This window comes from Aythya marila, assembly GCF_965140915.1.
Source record: "Aythya marila genome assembly, chromosome: 1".
In the NCBI taxonomy this organism is placed as follows: Eukaryota; Metazoa; Chordata; class Aves; order Anseriformes; family Anatidae; genus Aythya; species Aythya marila.
Window position 1 is genome coordinate 145391572 of NC_139042.1, and position 486 is coordinate 145392057.

Below are 486 nucleotides of genomic sequence, written 5' to 3' on the forward strand. Positions count from 1 at the left end.
ATGCAGAGATTCAAATAAACCCAAGATATTTTTATACCTTCTCATCTCTGCCATTTAGTTAGGTGTTCTGATTTCTTGTTCCCAATAAGGACAAGTAGACAGAGAGACAGAGAAAATAAAAGATGAATTAGCCCATCTTCTTCAAGACCTCCGAAAAATACAAGCCTGAAATCAAAAACCTCTATCATACGTAATGAAAAGACTTAGGCATCAAGAAATTTCCTTTAAGTCAGAATTTTACAGGTTCTTTTTCCCCACTCTGCAGTCCCAAAAGCAAACTCCTGTCTCATTAAGACAGTCACAGGACCATGTCCCTACAGTTGCACCAGTATGTACAGCTTTTGGCATCAGCACCTCCCCTGCATCTCACAGTGCAGGCAGTGCATGTATCTGCCTGAGTGGGCACTTCAGTCCTGCCACAGAAGTTTGGGTGAGCTCTGGATTTTCTCCTCTCCTGTAAGATACTTGCACAATCCCTCCCTTTAA